Source organism: Zeugodacus cucurbitae, chromosome 5 (genome assembly GCF_028554725.1).
Source record: "Zeugodacus cucurbitae isolate PBARC_wt_2022May chromosome 5, idZeuCucr1.2, whole genome shotgun sequence".
NCBI classification, from domain to species: Eukaryota; Metazoa; Arthropoda; class Insecta; order Diptera; family Tephritidae; genus Zeugodacus; species Zeugodacus cucurbitae.
In genome coordinates this window covers 28,683,415-28,704,544 of record NC_071670.1, presented here as the reverse complement: position 1 = coordinate 28,704,544, position 21,130 = coordinate 28,683,415, and the positions used below count along the sequence as shown (strand labels likewise).

Sequence of the window (21,130 nt, the reverse complement as noted above, 5' to 3'; positions counted from 1 at the left end):
TGTTTGTAAGCCGCCAATTAGCGTTTGTAAGTAAACTCGCGCAACATTTTGAGAAAGAAATTGTTATTGGTTTTTATTGTTGTCTACGACTGATTTTGTCAATAGTAAATTTTCTTTAATTTTATTTTTTTTTAATCTGTACCCTTGTCTTATCAACAATACTGTAAAAGTTTCATGACATTCGTTCTGTGGGTATTCGTCTCAATGTGACACCACCTCTAATATTTTTGATACCAGTGGAAAGAAGGCAATTTCGTGTTTCGATAAAACATTGGTTCCTGAAGAGGGCAGATATCGTTGATGCAAAGGACTGGCTTGATTAGTCTTTTACAAATCTGTCCCATCATATTCAACGGTCATTTGCCGCTTTGCTGAATTTCATCGTAGCCGTCAATGTCGTCTAAAACACCCGAATAAATAACATGGTGAAACAATCAAAAAGCATTACAATGCTTTCATACGAAAATTTGGCCTAAGTTTCGTTTGCAGTCCTTGTAGTATATTCGGAAGACAATTCATTCTGATAATTTTGATATACCTCGTACACATGTATGTAAATTCATACCATACAAACAAAGGATAAACATGTGATTTCAGACCGCCAAAATCATAAGCTGATTCACTTCCTATTACATTTATCAATTTTCTCCTAAAACGCCATAAACATCCCTTTTCAATATGCTGACAGTTTTATATGATTTATTACAGTCATACGTTTACCGAGCGTTACAATGTATTTTTTACTACTAGCATGTGAAAACAAATACGCAGATATATATATATATAATAGACCCGATTGCTAATATAAATCAGCATTAATATCAACAGGAGAGCATGCAAACACCTTTAGACATGCACTTACTCCTCATATAGAGTTTCACAAAAATGTATTTATAATACAATATTTACCGTATTAAATGTCAGCGCTGTCGGGTGGTTAGATAGCGACATCCCTTTAACGAAACTACCAACGTCAAATGGCAAACACATTTGGCTGGGTAAATACATATGTGAGTGCGATTAGACTTGTACTTATCAATGTCATCACGTATGGGCATGGTAACTGTGGGTGGGTGGGAACACCCGCTTGACGGCAACCTGTTGCTTATCCGCACATCCATATGGCAGCTAGTAGTTGAGCCGGCCGCAATTATTTGCGATAGGGCAAACTAAATAGTTTCATGCGCTTTTTGTACATATGTATATACATATATGGAAATGTAACTATCGTGTAGGTATGTGTGAATATGAAAAATCCATTTTAAAACCCTACTTTCGTACAATACAAAGGCTCTGGCGTTGTTATGCAGGTAAAAGCAATTTTGTATTGATATGCCAAACTTTAATTAAGCTGATAGCCAGCCACTCATATTTAAAGGCCTTTTGCTGATAAGATAAATTTGTGGATATTTATTATCTAAATAGGTAGGTTTCATTTATTTGTGGTATTAAATTCATAATGGAATATGCCGCTGAACAAAAGAAAGAAACATATTGCAGCATTACGATGAATCAGTGGAATATTAGTAAAATGTATTAAAATTTACTTTGAAAATACGTTTGTACGGCCAGGTGCCGTGATATGTTGATTAGGGATGCGTACTGTCACTACTAGGCAGGGCTGACTTCGATTCCGCTCTGAGTTGCATTAAAAATTTGTTTTTCTAAGAGCGCCGTAAACAGACAAACTTTGAAGAACTTGTTATGAAATGCTATTTTACTGAAGTCATACGACCTACTCGTCTACTAATTATCTTACAAATGATCCCAGCTTTAATGTCTCAGGTCTTGGGTCTAAAATAATGTGTCAAGAAAGCATCTGACAATTTATCTATGTTATTATATAACACTATCAGCCCGCCCCGGCTGATTATTATTTTTTTTTTTAATTTTATAAAAAGGCCTTTACTATATATATTACACTCTCTGCTCCTGTCTGTCAGATCTTCCCTGTAAACCATCAACTATGGTTAATATAATTTGTGGCAGCAATATAAATTGATTTTTAAGACCTCCGACCCGCGATAGACCGACATTCAGTTGGCCGTGAGTAAAACATTCTTTTCGTAGGTCAATCCCTACTAATGTGAAAATGTAGCCTTGGGAATTGTTTATAATTAGAACGAAATATGATTTTACCGGAAATTGAAGCCGTTTAAATGGGATTGGCAGATCACTTGGGATCATCGGAATCCTCGGTATATGAGCTAGTTGACCAGCTGCTGTGCTGGTGATAATGGTTGCTACGATTAAATTGCCCTTCAAGTCCTTAATAAGCAGCCTCGTCCCAATTCCAATTTTTAAAGCCAATTCATGTGGTGGCAGTCAAGATTTGAATATAAAATCTCCTGGGATAATGGACTGCGCCTTCGATATTAGTAACGGTGTCCTTTTTTATTTGTCCGGGAACTTTTTGAATAATTAGATCGTTTATTTCCTTAACAGTATCATTCCTGCGTGACATTATTGCACTAAAACACAACCAAAGAAATTCCTTTTCGTGCAAATTCTCGATGTCAGGGTATACTGCATCTACTAAAATTTCTAAACTATGGACTATTTGGCTTAGAGACTCATCCAGAATAATATTACAATTACTGCTTAAATTTGGAGTAGGAGAAAATATTTCTATTAAAAATGCAGTAGTTCGAATAAATAATAATATCCTACACTATTTTCATGAAAGAAGCGTCCAAATACAACACGATTATGCGTTAATGATGGTGACTACAATACAATGAATGAAATTGTCTTTTTTTGCAGAATACGACAGTTTTCGATTAGAAAACATACGATAATGGTTTTTATCCTCAAAAGATTTCTCTTTTACGAGTTTGATTTTCAAATATTGAGTGCGATGCGACGTCGAAATACACGCATTATCACAAAATCGTGCTTACATTGGACATCTACATTTGCCAACATTTGTTTGGATTTGGGACCTGCCCGCATTTAATGCATATAGTTTCCGTATAGTAACATAATCAAACAAGTAAGGAAGGGCTAAGTTCGGGTGTAACCGAACATTTTATACTCTCGCAATTTATTTATTTAACTTTATTAATATTATATAATACACAATTTGACCCACATATTCGCCATATATATTGTATAAAGTCCATTGAAAGTTGGAAACTCTAATATTGGGTTAGAAGTACCGAGGTCCTCATGTTCGATATATGGGGCCTTAACAACCTATGGTCCGATTTCGGTGATTTTTAGAATGGGGCTACCACACTATAAAGGTAGTATTTGTGCAAAGTTCTGCATCGATATCTTTACTAGTGCTTACTTTATATATTGTAAAGTAAACGATTCAGATCATCTTAAAATTCTGGTATATAGGAAGTAGGCGTGGTTGTGAAGTGATTTGGCCTATTTTTACAACATATCATTGGGATTTAAAGAAACTGTTACAAACCAAGTTTCATTGAAATCGGTCGAGTAGTTCCTGAGATATGGTTTTTGACCCATAAGTGGGCGATGCCACGCCCATTTTCCATTTTGTAAAAAAATCTGAGTGCAGTTTCCGTCTGCCATTTCTTATGTGAAATTTAGTGTTTCTGACGTTTTTCGTTATTTAGTTAACCCACTTTTAGTAGTTTTCAACATTACCTTTGTATGGGAGGTGGGCGTGGTTACAATCCGATTTCCTCCATTTTTGGAGGAGGGGCCACGCCCACTTCCCCAAAAAAATTACATCCACATATACCCCTTCATAGTGCGATCCTTCATACCAAATTTTACTTCCATAGCTTTATTTATAGCTTAGTTATGGCACTTTAAGTGTTTTCGGTTTTCGCCATTTCGTGGGCGTGGCAGATTTCCGAACTTAACCTTCTTATGGTGCCAAGGAACACGTGTTCCAAGTTTCATTAAGATATCTCAATATTTACTCAAGTTACAGCTTGCACGGACGGACGGACAGACGGACGGACAGACGCACGGGCAGACGGACGGACAGACAGACATCCGGATTTGAACTCTTCTCGTCACCCTGATCATTTTGATATATATAACCCTATATCTAACTCGTTTAGTTTTAGGACTTACAACCAACCGTTATGTGGACAAAACTATAATACTCTCGTAGCAACTTTGTTGCGAGAGTATAAAAATCATATTGGGAAATGTATATTTCATTTTTAATACCTATATGTGCATGTGTTCATAACATTCGTTTGACAGTCAGTTTGCTGAGGTTCACTTAGTGAAGTGAAGTGTACTTGAATATTTCTTTTTGTCAATATTGCTTGTTATATAGCAATGTATTTAGCACCATTTGTAGCGGCACAAGCTTCATCAGTTAACGTAATAAAATTTTATGTGGCGATATATATGTAATACATATGTACATACATATATTTTTTTTTTCGGATAACCAGTTGATTATTGCGAATAGTGACCATTTTATCATAGCTTTTGGATCTTCATCAGAAAATTGCGGATTCTTGTGTTCATCTTGAATAGCATGCGATTCATAACCATGCCCATCTTAAACGGTACTAGTTGAATCAAGTGAAATTTCTATAGAAACGTACCCTCAGTTTAAAAGATCTTTAATAATCAGTTTCAGCCGTAACTAACATTTCCCTACTGGCTGCTTCTGTTCGCATTTCATTATAATTTTTGTGTTATAATGCTCTTGTTGTTCTTCAAGTGATACCAAAATTCTACTGAATTCACAAATACTTGAGAATGTAGAAGAGGTTACACCAAAATTAGACTTATTGATAGAAACAGATTTTAGAAAACCTCCATACACTATCATTGCCTAGGAATTTCAGGAATGCGACAACGACATTTCACATTATTCAGCATTTTGCATTCATTCACTGATTTAATTTCCCCCAACTACTTGCAACGATAGACAAAGTGTTTTGAGGTTTTGTGCGGGCAAGCATAAACGGCAAATGTTTGACAATAAAATTTCGATTTTTTCTGATTCGCCTCATCAGCTCACACCACTGTATCGCCTTTTTGTCCTATTTTTTTATTGTATTATGGAGACGATTATGCGTGTATTCGTCCTGAATAGCCGATGTGCTATTTGTGGGCATTCATTGAAATTTCCTTCCCAAGTATGAAATCAAAGGCAACGCTATTGAAAAATAACGAAACAAAAATTGTCGTCTGAAAGTACCTTTGTCAAGTGTTTAAATACTGCACTGCTGCATAAATTTCAAATCCGTAAAGCGACATGGCGGAGGGTGGGGGATGTCAAAGACATTCCCTTATTTTTTTGAAGCGATGAGAAACGCTTCTTCATGCATGACTTGCTCAAGTGTACTATCCTTCGTTTGGTTCTTAACAATAGGAGAGTGGATCAGTTCTGATGAGAAATTAGTCAAATTTCAATTTTTACGTAATGCAAAAGACGTTCATCGTATTTGTTGAAATTGTCAGTATATCTTTAAAGCAGCTAACTTTTTACTTTGCAATTTATAGTGACACGGGGAGTTGTTACACTTATAAACATGTACAGCAAATAAAAATGTAAATGATTGGCACCTTTCGTCGACAAATTCCCCAAAGCTCCGAAAGTAAAGTGATGTAAGGCAGTGAAAATAGAAGGCTTCCTCACACTTCATCGCAAATGAAAAACTAAAAACAAAAAAATAGTTCAATGATAAGATACAAATACAACAAGTAAGGAAAGGCTAAGTTCGGGTGCAACCGAATATTTTATACTCTCGCACTTTATTGATATAATTGTATTAAGAAAACACACAATTCGAACCATATATTCGGTATAAAGTCAAATAGAATAACAAAAATCATCATATATGGTATATGAGCACTGTGGTAATACCTGAACCGAATTTTTACCACGATGACCCGATTTTAATTATTTTAATTTTTCTGAATAACATAAAAAAATATCTGAGAGATTTACCGATATGTTCGGTGAAAAATTACAACTAACTTGGTCATGTTCGACATCCGGGGTCTTGAAAAGTTATTTTCTGATTTTTACGCAAGTGACGTCACTCCTCAAATACAGTATTTTTGTAAAGTTGTATTCCGCTATCATCATTGGTTCCTTATGTATATATTATCAAGTGAACGAATCAAGTGACATTCAAAATTATATTATATAGGAAGTAGGCGTGCTTGTGAAACGGTTTCGACTATTTTCCATCCGTGTCATCATTTTCCATTTTTTTTAATCAGAATCTTTCTTCTGCCATTTCTTCTGTAAAATTTAGTGTTTCTGATGTTTTCCGTTAGTGAGTTAACTCACTTTTAGTAGTTTTCAACATGTCCTTTGTAAGGGAGGTTGGCGTGGTTATTATCCGATTAGACGAAACGACGGCAGCAAGTTTGGTTTATATAGCTTTATTGGTTTTGGTTTTGGACACGTCCACTTAAAAAAATTACATCCAAATAAGCCTCTTCCTTGTATGGTTCCTTATACCAAAGTTTACTTTTATAACTATATTAATGGCTTAGTTAAGGCACTTTATATGTTGTCGGTTTTCGCCATTTTGAGGGCATTTCAATGGTCCAATTTCGCCCATTTTCAACAGCAACCCTCCTACAGTCCCAACGTGTGTACCAAGTTTTGTCAACATATCTCAATTTTTAATCAAATTATAAAAAGATCATATTGATATATATAACCCTATATCTAACTTGTTTAGTTTTATGACTTACAAACAACCGTTATGTGAACAAAACTTATACTCTCTTAGCAACTCTGTTGCGAGAGTATAAAACTTAACTTAATCTTGTGCCGCTGAACAAAACATTGTGCGTGTTAGGGCAACAAACCGCTTTACACAGTGCAATGCAAATGAATTCTATTGCGAAACGTTTAATGTAGAATTTCCACTACATTAAATTCAAGAAACACCAGACCGGCGAACTTACGATATATCTAGTGCTTTGAAAGGCTGTTGTGGCAAGTTGAAGTCGGAATTTAGCCAATAACATTTGCTGAAGGAGGCTGTGATAAGGCAGAGTTATTGGTTGTCTATGGTGGGAGTAATACTGTTAATGCCTGACCACGGAAGTGATGTTGCAAGTTATTTGAAGGCGCGGAGGTAGAGGCAGTCTATATGTAATATTCACTATATTGAAAACGCAAAGCCACGCTTGATGACCACCTATGGCGTCGCTGAGCGAGAAACCATCTCAATAGCTATCGATTATTTGACATTTGAATTATTTTTGTACTCTTGGGTTACAGAATTGCATATTCCACCCTTATTGTATCTAAGGCTCGAAAAAGACACTTTATTACTAAATCTAAAGAAATAAGGAAGGGCTAAGTTCGGGAGTAAACGAATATTTTATACTTTCGCAATTTATTTATTTAATTGTAATTCCGATTTCGATGTTTTTTCAATAAATGATGCGTTATTTGTGTAAAGTATAGTTGCGATATATTATATAGTCAACGAATCAGATTTAATTCAAAATTGAGTTACACGGGAAGTAGGCATGTCTTTCAATCGGTTTCGATCGGTAATGTCAACATAATAGTTGTACCAAATATCATTGAAATCGGTCGATTTTTGTGATCCTATGTACCAAGTTTAATACCAAGTTTAATTTTCAAAGCTTGATTTGTGGCTTAGTTATAGCACTTATATAGAACCTATAGGTTACCTTAGATTTAAAATTAATGGAAATCAAATCACTTATGTCATGAAGTTTTTTTTTTAAGTCATTAATACCCAAGTGAGAGTTATTAAGGGTTAGTTATGATTTGAACTGTATATTTTGAAGTTTCCTATTGAGAACTACAACAGTAAATTCCAATTGTGAAATTTTGTGAAGAGCACTCAACTTTCTGCCAGCGGCTTACCTTCTTTTCCTTATAATTACATGTATGTATATATATATAATATAAAGGGTTAAACATCAAAAGTACGCCAACTACGTATACATATGTATATCTACACTTGTAAATTGCAGGCTTAAGGCGTTCGTGTGCAGTCTGAATCTGAATTATTTGCCACTTGATTAGGCAGCGGAAACAATATGTATGTATCACTTGTGTATAAGTATCATAACTTTGGTTTAATAGCATTACGGTTCTCTACTGTTGTAGGGTCTCATCGATTACATTATCTCTTCAGCGAAATCATAGTAAAGTATATCGTGAGACGAGAATCGAACCTTAAGTAGTTTTGAAACAATTTTGAATGAATGTGTGTCATTCTCATTCGTTTTTGTTAAAATGTTTTTACTACGTTTAATTCACGAGTGCGCTTTCCTATTATGATCCTCTATAACAAGTTACCAACCAAACTCCTGAGACTGCTAAGGATTATTATCAGCTAGATTCCATATATCGGTTTTGACCAATTTGTTTACTTATAAAGTAAATTTTTGTAACACAAATATGTTGTGCGGAGGATGGAGTCATATGTAGAAGTTCACGTAAGTGAGGAAAGTTTCTGACTGCCATTCACTTGGGAGTGGCCAGGAACGATTCTTTTACATGTGGCTCAAGCAGCTCACAACTTCCGGTCTTAGACCAAGTATCCTCTGGGTAGCCAGACATCTGTTTGGACGAGTTAAAGTGAAAAAGCGAAGTCCGCTTCTGCGGTTGTGCGTAGGGCTTGGGACCCACCACATAAAAACGAATAACCAGTGAATAAGAAACACAGGCCTCGGATGAGAAACCCCCCTTTTGATGATGACCACGGCAAACGTATAAAGGACTATTATTTAAGGGCATGCACCTGGAATGTCCGGACCCTTAATTGGGAAGGTGCCTCTGCCCAGCTGGTTGATGTCCTCGTAAGAGTAAAGGCTGACATCACCGCAATCCAAGAAATGCGATGGACGGGACAAGGACGGAAGAAGGTGGGTCCTTGTGACATCTACTACAGCGGCCATATAAATGAGCGCAAATTCGGTGTGGGATTCGTGGTGGGAGAGAGACTCCGTCGTCGAGTCCTGGCATTCACTCCGGTGGATGAACGTCTAGCCACAATCCGCATCAAAGCGAGGTTCTTCAACATATCGCTGATTTGCGCCCACGCCCCGACGGAAAAGAAGGACGAAGTGATCAAAGATACCTTCTATGAGCGCCTAGAACGTACCTATGAGCGCTGCCCCCGCCACGATGTCAAAATCGTGCTTGGCGATTTCAACGCTAGGGTGGGTAAAGATGGTGTCTTTGGCACAACAGTCGGAAAATTCAGCCTCCATGACGAAACACCACCAAACGGTCTGAGGCTGATCGACTTCGCCGGGGCCCGAAATATGGTCATCTGTAGTACTAGATTCCAGCATAAGAAAATCCATCAAGCTACTTGGCTGTCCCCGGATCGAATCACTCGCAACCAGATCGATCATGTTGTGATAGATGGACGACATGTCTCCAGTGTTTTTGATGTGCTTACGCTTCGTGGTCCCAACATTGACTCGGACCACTATCTTGTAGCAGCTAAGATACGCACCCGCCTCTGTGTAGAAAAGCGCACACGTCACCAAACACAAGGAAGGTTCGACATCGAGAAGCTGCAATCACAACCGACAGCCGAACGATTTTCTACTCGACTTGCACTCCTGTTCTCTGAGAGCACTCATCAGCATCTCGGTATAAGGGAGCTGTGGGACGGCATATCAAACTCCTTACGTACAGCTGCAACCGAAACCATTGGCTTTCGGAAAAGCCAAAAAAAACAGCTGGTATGATGAGGATTGTCGTCTCGCAGCGGAGAGAAAACAGACTGCCTACCTCGCAATGTTGCGATCGACCGCAACACGAGCGGGATGGGAAAGATACCGAGAGCTGAAGAGGGAAGCGAGACGCATTTGCAGAAAAAGAGAGAAAGAGGCAGAAATGCGTGAGTATGAAGAGCTTGACAAGCTGGCCGACAGGGGTAATGCTCGAAAATTTTACGAAAAGATCCGGCGACTAACTGAAGGCTTCAAGACCGGTGATATAGTGGTTGATGACCAGAGTATACTGTGTTTGTGGAGGGAACACTTCTCCAGCCTGCTGAATGGCAGTGAAAGTACAACACCAGGAGATGGCGAATCCGATTCCCCAATCGACGACGATGGAACAGATGTTCCATTGCCCGACCGTGAAGAAATTCGAATAGCAATTACCCGCTTGAAGAACAACAAGGCGGCGGGGGCCGATGGATTGCTATTCAAATACTATGATGCAAATACAAAATACTATGATGATTAGGTGCATGCATCAGCTTCTTTGCGAAATATGGTCGGAAGAAAGCATGCCCGACGATTGGAATCTCAGTGTACTCTGCCCAATCCACAAAAAGGGAGACCCCACAATCTGCGCCAACTATCGTGGGATAAGCCTCCTTAACATCGCGTATAAGGTTCTATCGAGCGTACTGTGTGAAAGACTAAAGCCCACCGTCAACAAACTGATTGGACCTTATCAGTGTGGCTTTAGACCTGGAAAATCAACAACTGACCAGATATTCACCATGCGCCAAATCTTGGAGAAGACCCGTGAAAAAAGGATCGACACACACCATCTATTTGTCGACTTTAAAGCTGCTTTCGACAGCACGAAAAGGAGCTGCCTTTATGCCGCGATGTCTGAATTTGGTATCCCCGCAAAACTAATACGGCTGTGTAAGTTGACGTTGAGCAACACCAAAAGCTCCGTCAGGATCGGGAAGGACCTCTCCGAGCCGTTCGATACCAAACGAGGTTTCAGACAAGGTGACTCGCTATCGTGCGACTTCTTTAACTTGATGCTGGAGAAAATTATAAGAGCTGCAGAGCTAAATAGAGAAGGTACAATCTTCTACAAGAGTGTACAGCTACTGGCGTACGCCGATGATATCGATATCATTGGAAACAACACCCGCGCCGTTAGTTCTGCTTTTTCCCGCCTGGATAAGGAAGCGAAGCGAATGGGTCTGGTGGTGAACGAGGACAAGACGAAATATCTCCTGTCATCAAACAAACAGTCAGCGCATTCGCGTCTTGGCTCCCACGTCACTGTTGACAGTCATAACTTTGAAGTTGTAGATAATTTCGTATACCTAGGAACCAACATTAACACCGATAATAATGTCAGCCTTGAAATCCAACGCAGAATCATTCTTGCCAACAGGTGCTACTATGGACTGAGTGGGCAATTGAAAAGTAAAGTCCTCTCTCGACGAACAAAAACTAAACTCTACAAGTCCGTCATCATTCCCGTCCTACTTTATGGTGCAGAAGCGTGGACGGTGTCAACATCCGATGAGACGGCACTAGGAGTTTTCGAGAGAAAGGTTTTGCGGAAGATTGTATGTATGTGATTGGCGTTGCAACCGTTTAGCCGGTTATAGCCGAATCGACGATAGTGCGCCACCTGTCTCTCTCCTTTGCAGTTCGGCGCCAGTTGGAGATCCCAAGTGTAACCAGGTCGCTCTCCACCTGGTCCCTCCAACGGAGTGGAGGCCTTCCCCTTCCTCGGCTTCCTCCGGCGGGTACTGCATCGAACACTTTCAGGGCTGGAGTGTTTTCGTCCATTCGGACAACATGACCTAGCCAGCGTAGCCGCTGTCTTTTTATTCGCTGAACTATGTCAATGTCGTCGTATAACTCGTACAGCTCATCGTTCCATCGTCTGCGGTATTCGCCGTTGCCAATGTTCTGAGGACCATAAATCTTGCGCAAAATTTTCCTCTCGAAAACTCCTAGTGTCGTCTCATCTGATGTTGACATCGTCCAAGCTTCTGCACCGTAAAGCAGGACGGGAATGATAAGCGACTTGTAGAGCTTGATTTTGGTTCGTCGAGAGAGGACTTTACTGTTCAATTGCCTACTCAGTCCAAAGTAGCACCTGTTGGCAAGAGTTATTCTGCGCTGGATTTCGAGGCTGACATTGTTCGTGTTGTTGATGCTGGTTCCCAGGTATACGAAATTATCTACGACCTCGAAGTTATGACTGTCAACAGTGACGTGGGAGCCAAGACGCGAATGCGCCGACTGTTTGTTTGATGACAGGAGATATTTCGTCTTGTCCTCATTCACCTCCAGACCCATTCGCTTCGCCTCCTTATCCATGCGGGAAAAAGCAGAACAAACGGCGCGGTTGTTGCTTCCGATGATATCAATATCATCGGCGTACGCCAGGAGCTGTTTGCGGAAGATTAACGGTCCCTTAAACATTGGCAACGGCGAATACCGCAGAAGATGGAATGATGAGCTGTATGTGTTGTTCGACGACATAGACATAGTCCAGCGAATAAAAAGACAGCGGCTACGCTGGCTGGGTCATGTTGTTCGAATGGATGAAAGTGCCCCAGCTCTGAAAGTTTTCGATGCAGTACCCGCTGGTGGAAGCCGAGGAAGAGGGAGACCTCCACTCCGGTGGAAGGACCAGGTGGAGAAGGACCTGTCTTCACTAGGTATTACCAATTGGCGCCAAACCGCCAAAAGGAGAGATGCGTGGCGCACTGTTGTGGACTCGGCTATAACCGCGTAAGCGGTTTCTACGCCAGTTAAGAAGAAGAAGAAATATGTTGTGCAAAATCGGCCCGACATCTTAAAAGATATTCAAAATACATTTTTTGAGTTAAAATTCTGATTTTTTACACCGTTCCCACCACAACATTTCCTTAGCTATTTAGTTGGTGAAATAAGCATAGAATTCTAATGTAGTGTACCCACCAGTTGAATTTACTTACGCAATAGAACTAATAAAATGATTAGACTCTTAATAACATGTTAATTTATAAAATTAAAATTTTATTAAATTTCGCACTTATTATTTATTTTGTTAATTACAATCTACGGCCTCCTCTGCTACCTCCGTTACGTCCATTTCTTCGAATAACTCTTCTGACTATGCGCCTAGGTTCGTTTCCATTATCTCCATTGCCAGGTATCACATCAATAATAATTGGTTTCTGGGTTGCGGAGCCCGATGATGGGTTAGTGTTGGAGGAGCAGGCGCAAGGACAGTTAGAACTTGAACCACCAAGGCTTGGAAGTGCAAAGAAGGCATTTGCCTCGTAAGCCAAAGCCAGAAAGAGTACTGCCAAAACTACTAGATTTTTCATTTCTTCCAAATGCAATTGCGATTAATTTGATTGCTTTAATTGCGATGAGAGACTGTGGTTATTTCGAAAAGAATACGGCTATTTATAGCAAAAAAATTAGGAACTGACTCAAAAGACTTATAGTCAACAAATTATGAAACGATAAAAAGCAAACATAACTTTAATAAAACAAATGCTCTTGCGGAAATGCAAATGCTTACTTGATTTTAAGACCATGTGGAAAAAACAAATTAAAAGAGAGAGCCAACGAATAAAGACATGTGTTAAGAGTTATTGTTTAAAATTTGCTTGCTCATGCTTGGGCCTCGCTTAAAAAATACTCAAGGCCATGCGCTTAAAATATAGTGAAATTATTTTGGATACAGTTTCAGTAATATTTACAATTTGAGTATAGCTCCAGGATGGCATAATGCTAAACGGAACTCTTTTAATTTTACTAGAATCGCTGATAAAAAGTGAAATTATTAAAATAGAGTGAAATTATTTAATTTATAAAGTCCACCTGAAATTTGAAAATACGTATTTGAGGTATATGGGGACCTGATTTTATCAAACTTTAGGGACGGAGACACATAAACAAATCTCATTTAAAGTTCTTTAGAATATCTGATAGATTTACATATATTTTCGTTGAAATTCTAGCCACAAGCTTTGAAGTGCTCATGTTCGATATATGCGGCCATGAAAAGTTCTAGTCCGATTCGGATTTTAAAACGGGCGATGTTACACTAGAAATTATAGTAGTATGTCTTTCTTTTTATCTCTACTAGTGCATAATTTATACATTATAAAGTGAACGAATCTGATTGACTAAAAAGTGTGTTATAAGGAATTCCATTTCCAATTCTGCATATGCATATGTAAACCCTTCTATACCATCTTACCATGAAATTTAAAGTTTCATGTGATTTTACTTACTGAAGTAAAGCATTGAAGCATAGTAGTTTTCAATATAACCTTTATACGGCAGGTAGGCGTGGTTATAATCCGATTTCCTCCATTTTTAGACTTTTACTATAAAAATAATTCATAGGATAATAATGAATTGAATAGAATTTAAATAGAGAATACTTCCTAATACTAGGGGTGCGAATTGTAAACCTGGCCACGTAACACTGACATTGGCTGAAGGCGATCAAGAATTATTTTTCTGTTTATTTTATTATTAGTCCTAAAATGTCTTCGAAATCGCGCTATAAAGAATAAATTGCGAGTAAAAATGTGAATCGCTAACGTCAAATTTATTACATTCGCGCCCACAGAAATACAATTTAAAGCGTGTTTTTCTCAATTCTGTTTTGAAGAACAAGCAATTTTGCGGCTCATATAATTGTAGATCATGTTGCTTTTGTTGTTAGCTGTCTCCTTTGTCTTCATTTTTACGCATATTTGTTGTGGAAGTACACTTTGCAATTTATTTGCATAATTTATTTGACGGTCAGTGGGGTAAAATTGAGAGTTAATGGTGAAATGCCACAAGCGAGAGATCCCCGCAATTCGTCGTGCACAACAGATGGCCGGAGAGACCTGAAAAGTCGAACGTTGGTGTCAGGTGATAACAAATGAACAAACGGCAGTGGAATGGAGGCAAATCAACAGGCGGGTGACATAATTGAATGAAGTGTGAGTGGCATGAACTAATACTATTGTGTCACACTATTTTCTGGTATTTTATTCAATAAAGTAACTGTCTGTCTACAGAAGCTGTATGCCGTCTGTATAAATGTGGGTTATTTGTGTTATAGGTGTGTGATGAAATGCCATGAAAAGTATTCAACGGACGTCACGCTTTCACAAGCTTACAATTGTGTGCGTGTCGATTTTGTTTTGATTACATGCTTTACAATATCGCACCTAAATATGAATGTACATACATTTATTGCAAGTATCTGAGAGCGATTCTGTTCATACCGCGTTGCTGTCACTTTGACATCGAAGAAATAGTAGTAGTTTTTGTTGTGAAAGCAATAAACGAAACGAGCTTATTGATGTATGATGTTGTATGCATGTTTTGACATAATTAATTTTGCTTTCGAAACATCCGAACCACAGTATTCAGTACATTACAGTACTCTACCCTCTTAATATTCACATATGGTGGTAGAGATGTCTAAGAAACTCATTCTCATCAAGGTATCGGCAGTTCTTTGTGAAAAATATACGAAAGCATAAAGCTATTGAACAGACATATGAACATAGGTTAATAAGTCACAGAAATTTGGTATACATATGTATGTAAGTATCTAGTTAAGTCTAAATAAATTACGATATCACATCGAGTATCAGATTGAGATTTTTCATATCGGTACTATTGTTATATTATTTCCATTCGCCAGTAGTACTCTCTGTACAATCTTGTGCTAAATAGTGTTGAGATTCTTTCGACAACTCCTGAGTTTCCAGCAGCGTCAAAACTTTGCGTTTTCATAAACATTTTATCTTATTTCAAGTACAATTAAAGTTTTACAATTATGTTTTATATTTTTTAGACTTACTAATTAATAGAAGAGTCTGTAGACTAGACTAGTATTTATAGAAATATTTAACCTACAATCGTTTTAAATATCATTTAATGTTATTAATTGTATTATATTACAAACAATAAAAAACAATTTTGGATAACCAAAAAGATCTAGTTTGGTAAAATGATTGATTGATTTACTTTATTGAATGTCTGTGTATATAACGTCAGTATACTTATTCTCCCTAAAAGCCCTTCACAAAATTCATGTTAAGGATATGAAACTAATGAAGAAATCGAAAAGGTTATCTGAGGTGTAATAAAGCTTTAAAGAGTTGAGGTATGCTGACATCTGTGCTCTTCCATAGTTTTTAATATCATCATTGAAATCAAAATCAACTCTTTTGCAAATGGATTATAAACGACTTTTGCAATATTGAGGAATAATTAAATAGCTTTAATAGGGGAATCTAGATATATATAGCAGTATATTTGAAAAAATTTTGAGGGATTTGAGATTTATACCTGGGTCATATTTAAACGATTTTGAAATTTAGTTAAGTGATTTCAGACGCCTTCTTTGGAAATGGTTCGTGAATTAATTATAGTAAACAACAACTAAGGAAAGGCTAAGTTCGGGTGCGACCGAACATTTTATACTCTCGCAATTTATTGATGTAATTTTATTAAGATAACACGCAATTTTACCCATATATTCGGCATAAAGTCCAATAGAATAATGAATTATGATATTCATAGTATATGAGGGCTGATGTAATTCCTAAACCGATTTCACTCACCCATCAAGCTACACTATATCCAAGACTATATGCTCACGACATCTCTTCTATAAATCGAAGATCTCCATAACTCGAACACTTGAATACGCAATAGCGTTTAGAAGCCAAATTTCATACAAATTTCCTTCTCTAACTCGAAGTTCTCAATAACTCGAACTCTTCAAGAGGTAATAGAGTGCAACTTTCATACAAGTTTCCTTCCATAAGTCGAACTTTTTGGTCAGGACATAATACAAAATTTAAAATTTTACTATAGAGGCAGAATTTTAAAAGAGTCTCTCTATATTGTACGGAGGCAAACTCAAAATATTGTATTACCCATGTGGATTTCATAAATCATCTAACAAAGTCATGGGATATAGACGTCAAGAGCCAAACAATAGCAAAATGCAACAAACAAAATTACAGAATACATGTTTTAACGTATGTCCATAAACCTTTAAGCGAAGTAAATAAATAAAACTGTGTTTAAATCTATATTTTACAGATTTTTTGAACATTTTTATGTTTTAATGAAAATTCTATAACTCGAAGTCTCTCTAACTCGAAGTTTTTTTGTGGATTATGGTGATTCGAGTTAGAGAAGTTCCACTGTATATAGCGAATTTCTTTGAAATCGGTCGAGTAGTTCCTGAGATATGGTTTTTAACCCATACCGACGCCACGCTCATTTTCCATTTTGTAAAAAACTCTGAGTGCAGCTTTCATCTGCCCTTTCTTATGTAAAATTTGGTGTTTCTGACGTTTATCGTTAGTGAGAGTCACTTTTAGTAATTTTCAACATAACCTTTGTATCGGTTTTCGCCATTTTGTGGGCGTGGCAGTGGACCGAAAGCAACCTCCTCAGGGTGCCAAGGAATATGTGTTCCAAGTTTCATTAAGATATCTCAATTTTTACTCAAGTTATATCTTGCGTATCTTGGGGAATGGGGTCATATGTAGAAGTGAGGAAAGTTTCTGATTGCCATTCACTTGGGAGTGGCCAGGAACGATTCTTTTACATATGACCTAAGCAGCTCACGACTTCCGGTTTTAGACCAAGTATCCCCTGGGTAGCCAACAGACATCCGTTTGAAGGCGAGCTAAAGTGAGAAGGCGAAGCCCGCTTCTGCGGTTGTGCGTAGGGCTTGGGACCCACCACATAAAAAAACCGCCCCAATGAAAAAGCAATCAGAGCCTCGGAAGAGAAACCCCCCTTTTGATGACGACCCCTGCAAACGAACTAAGGATCATGATTTGAGGGCATGCACTTGGAATGTCCGGACCCTTAATTGGGAAGGTGCCTCTGCCCAGCTGGTTGATGTCCTCATACAACTAAAGGCTGACATCACCGCCATCCAAGAAGTGCGATGGACGGGACAAGGACGGACGAAGGTGGGTCCTTGTGACATCTACTACAGCGGCCATATAAAAGAGCGCAAATTTGATGTTGGATTTGTGGTGGGAGAGAGACTCCGTCGCCGAGTCCTGGCATTCACCCCGGTGGATGAACGTCTTGCCACAATCCGCATCAAAGCGAGGTTCTTCAACATATCACTGATTTGCGCCCACGCCCCAACGGAAGAGAAGGACGATGTGACCAAAGATGCTTTCTATGAGCGCCTAGAACGTACCTATTAGCGCTGCCCCCGCCACGATGTCAAAATCGTGCTTGGCGATTTTAACGCCAGGGTGGGTAAAGAAGGTGTCTTTGGCACAACGGTCGGAAAATTCAGCCTCCATGACGAAACATCGCCAAACGGGCTGAGGCTGATCGACTTCGCTGGGGCCCGAAATATGGTTGTCTGTAGTACTAGATTCCAGCACAAGAAAATTCATCAAGCAACATGGCTGTCCCCTGATCGAAACACGCGCAATCAAATCGATCACGTTGTGATAGACGGAAGACATGTCTCCAGTGTTTTAGACGTGCGTACGCTCCGAGGACCAAATATTGACTCGGACCATTATCTAGTAGCAGCAAAGATACGCACTCGCCTCTGTGCAGCAAAGAACGCGCGTCAACAAATACAAGGAAGGTTCGACGTCGAAAAGCTGCAATCACAACCGACAGCCGAGCGATTTTCTACTCGACTTGCACTCCTGCTCTCTGAGAGCACTCATCAGCATCTCGATATAAGGGAGCTGTGGAACGGCATCTCAAACTCATTGCATACCGCTGCAGCTGAAACAATTGGTCTCCGGCAACGCCAAAAAACCAGTTGGTACGATGAGAGTTGTCGTTCCGCAGTGGAGAGAAAACAGACTGCCTACCTCGCAACGTTGCGAAAGACCACAACACGTTCGGGGTGGGACAGATATCGAGAACTGAAGAGGGAAGCGAGACGCATTTGCAGACGTAAAAAGAAAGAGGCCGAAATGCGTGAGTATGAAAAGCTTGAAAAGCTGGCCGACATGGGTAATGCTCGAAAATTTTATGAAAAGATGAGGCGATTTACAGAAGGTTTCAAGACCGGAGCATTATCATGTAGGGACCGAGGAGGTAATCTGGTAACGGATGTCCAGAGCATACTGGGATTATGGAGGGAACACTTCTCCGACCTGCTGAATGGCAGTGATAGTACAACACCAGGAGAGGGCGAACCCGATTCCCCAATCGATGACGATGGAATAGATGTTTCATTACCCGACCATGACGAAATTCGAATAGCAATTACCCGCTTGAAGAACAACAAAGCGGTGGGAGCCGATGGATTACCGGCCGAGCTATTCAAATACGGCGGCGAAGAACTGATAAGGTGCATGCATCAGCTTCTTTGTAGAATATGGTCGGAAGAAATCATGCCTGACGATTGGAATCTTAGTGTGCTCTGCCCAATCCATAATAAGGGAGACCCCACAATCTGCGCCAACTACCGTGGTATAAGTCTCCTCAATATCGCATATAAGGTTTTGTCGAGCGTATTGTGTGAAAGACTAAAGCCCACCGTCAACGAACTGATTGGACCTTATCAGTGTGGCTTTAGACCTGGAAAATCTACAATGGACCAGATATTCACCATGCGCCAAATCTTGGAAAAGAGCCGAGAGAGAAGAATCGATACTCACCATCTTTTTATCGATTTTAAAGCTGCCTTCGATAGCACGAAAAGGAGCTGCCTTTATGCCGCGATGTCTGAATTTGGTATCCTTGCAAAACTAATACGGCTATGTAAGCTGACGTTGAGCAACACCAAAAGCTCCGTCAGGATCGGGAAGGACCTCTCCGAGCCGTTCGATACCAAACGAGGATTCAGACAGGGTGACTCACTATCGTGCGACTTCTTCAATCTATTGCTGGAAAAATAATACGAGCTGCAGAGCTAAATAGAGAGGGTACAATCTTCTACAAGAGTGTACAGCTCCTGGCGTATGCCGATGATATTGATATCATCGTATAATCGCTTAAAGCGGTTCCTACGCCAAATATATATATATATATATATCTTGCGTGGACAGACATACATATTACAACTCCACTCGTCATCCTGATCATGTCTATATATATACCCCCATATCTAACTCTTTTATTTCTGTGTGATACAAACAACCGTTAAGTGAACAAAACTATAATACACTGTGCAACATGTTGCGAGAGTATAAAAATAACACTTACATTAAATGAATTTAAACAAAGGCCACAAATAGAATTCAATTCGATATCTTTGTTATTACATTTATACGTAAAGTTTTTTACAATACCGATATACACACATACATATATGATATGCAAAGAAGTCAGTTTTCGACTAGAAAATAATTAGATAACTCATCAAATTATCTATCTACCAAAGTTAGAGATCAACTGGAAAAACAATGGGAAACCATTATGCTCTCAAGCAAAACGAGGCATTGTTTTCCTATCAAGAGGAATCCAATTTAAATACATTATCGTTGTTCTCGAAATAGTTTGAAAACAATACTAGTTTCAAGATAGGTAGTCCACAATTGTTTTGCCTCTTAACAGTGTTCAAGTTTAAAAACAGATAACTCACAATTATTTAAAATCTATTTATGAATACGGAGTGTTTTCTTAAAGCTGAAAAGTTATTTCCCAAATGGGTTTAATTTTGTATAATTATAATATATTAAGAGATATACTATATGTATGTTTTAAAGACTCACCTTTGTTTTGTTTGGAGTATAATCCAGATTATTAGCTTTTGTCAACTTCCAAGTTCAGTGTTTAAAAAATAACTCCACTTGTAAATCATTGCGTAGGAAAATGTTGTATATATTATGCATTATAGATTAGTAAAAAAATTCGGTTTTCCACTTGATTTGTAAGCTTACTAAAAGTCTTTGTAAAATTTCCTCAAGTAGTGTATCAAAAAAGTGTCTATACTTATATATTTATATACGTTATTGTTATTTCACAAATATGTACGTTGCACACTTTGATAGGTAACTTATTTTTACGCTATTTATTATTTTTTGATTTTCCTCAATTGTTGCTATTGAACACAATCGTAGCACTTGATTTTAATATTCATATTTTAGGTAATTTTTGTGGACATGTGACTCATAAAGAACTATTGCTATTCTTAAATATATACATATGTATATTGAATAACTATGTATACAAGCTCAAAAAATTATATTTATCAAGTAATTCGAAATGTAAAGTAAATTATTTTCTGAATTGACTCAACGCATTCAGGAAAATATTGGAAACTTTTAAACAAATTTGTAACAACTCTGCTTCACCTCGATACCTTCGTAAGATATGATACTATCATCAAATTCACCGTTGTCCTTACACCTTATTCTTTACATCCTTTTTATTTCGCAACTACCTCCTTGCATTCTATCTCTTTACAGATTGCTAGAACTACTCCCTTATTCATATATCCAATATAATATGGTATAAAGCAAAATTTACAAGAACT

At 38.4% G+C, this 21,130-nt stretch overlaps 1 protein-coding gene across 2 annotated transcripts in view; it reads right to left on the bottom strand.

The window, feature by feature from the left end:
• Window positions 1-20,737, bottom strand: part of LOC105219043 (voltage-dependent calcium channel type A subunit alpha-1) — a 153,548-nt gene extending 132,811 nt beyond the window's left edge. The window contains exon 1 of one of the 2 annotated variants that reach the window (XM_054230649.1): window positions 20,367-20,737. The gene's annotated coding sequence lies outside the window, so the exon portion shown is untranslated. The remainder of the gene's footprint in view (window positions 1-20,366) is intronic. The other variant, XM_029044737.2, reaches the window with a different exon arrangement.
• Window positions 20,738-21,130: the final 393 nt, after the last annotated feature.